General features: G+C 46.2%; 1 protein-coding gene across 1 annotated transcript in view; it reads right to left on the reverse strand.

Annotated features, from left to right (window-relative positions):
* Positions 1–734, reverse strand: part of PNKD (paroxysmal nonkinesigenic dyskinesia) — a 74,129-nt gene that overhangs the window by 7,994 nt on the left and 65,401 nt on the right. The gene's annotated exons all lie outside the window — the stretch shown is intronic.

The raw sequence follows: 734 nt of genomic DNA on the forward strand, positions 1-734 counted from the left end.
AAAAAAAAAAAAAAGAATTGAAGGCTGGGCGCAGTGGTACACACCTGTAATCCCAACTCTTTGGAAGGCGGAGGCTGGTAGATCACTTGAGGTCAGGAATTGGAGACCAGCCTGGCCAACATGGTGAAACCCCATCTCTACTAAAAGTACAAAAATTAACAAGGTGTGGTAGTGGGCACCTGTAATCCCAGCTACTCAGGAGGCTGAGGCAGGAGAATCGTTTGAACCTGGGAGGCAGAGGTTGCAGTGAGCCAAGAACACACCATTGCACTCCAGCCTGGGCAACAAGAGTGAAACTCCATCTGAAAAAAAAAAAACAAACAAACAACAAACTGAAGGCCAGGTGTGGTGACTCACGCCTGTAATCCCAGCACTTTGGGAGGCAGTGACGGGAGAAGTGCTTGAGCCCAGGAGTTTGAGACCAGACTGGGCAACATGGTGAGACCCCATCTCTACTAAAAATGCAAAAATTAACCAGGCATGGTGGCACGCACCTGTGGTCCTAGCTACTTGGGAGGCTTAGGTGGGAGGATCACTTGAGCCCAGGAGGTCAAGGCTGCAGTGAGCCATGTTTGCACCACTTCACTCCACTCTGAGTGACAGAGGAGACCCTGTCCTGGTAAGAACTAAATATATATATCCATGTATAAGCTAAGAAATATTAATTATGTAGTTTCTGTGATTCTACAGGAGTTAAATATTCTTATATTTGTATTTAAAACAAGCATTGCACA

This window comes from Colobus angolensis, unplaced genomic scaffold (genome assembly GCF_000951035.1).
Source record: "Colobus angolensis palliatus isolate OR3802 unplaced genomic scaffold, Cang.pa_1.0 Scaffold95, whole genome shotgun sequence".
NCBI lineage: Eukaryota > Metazoa > Chordata > Mammalia > Primates > Cercopithecidae > Colobus > Colobus angolensis.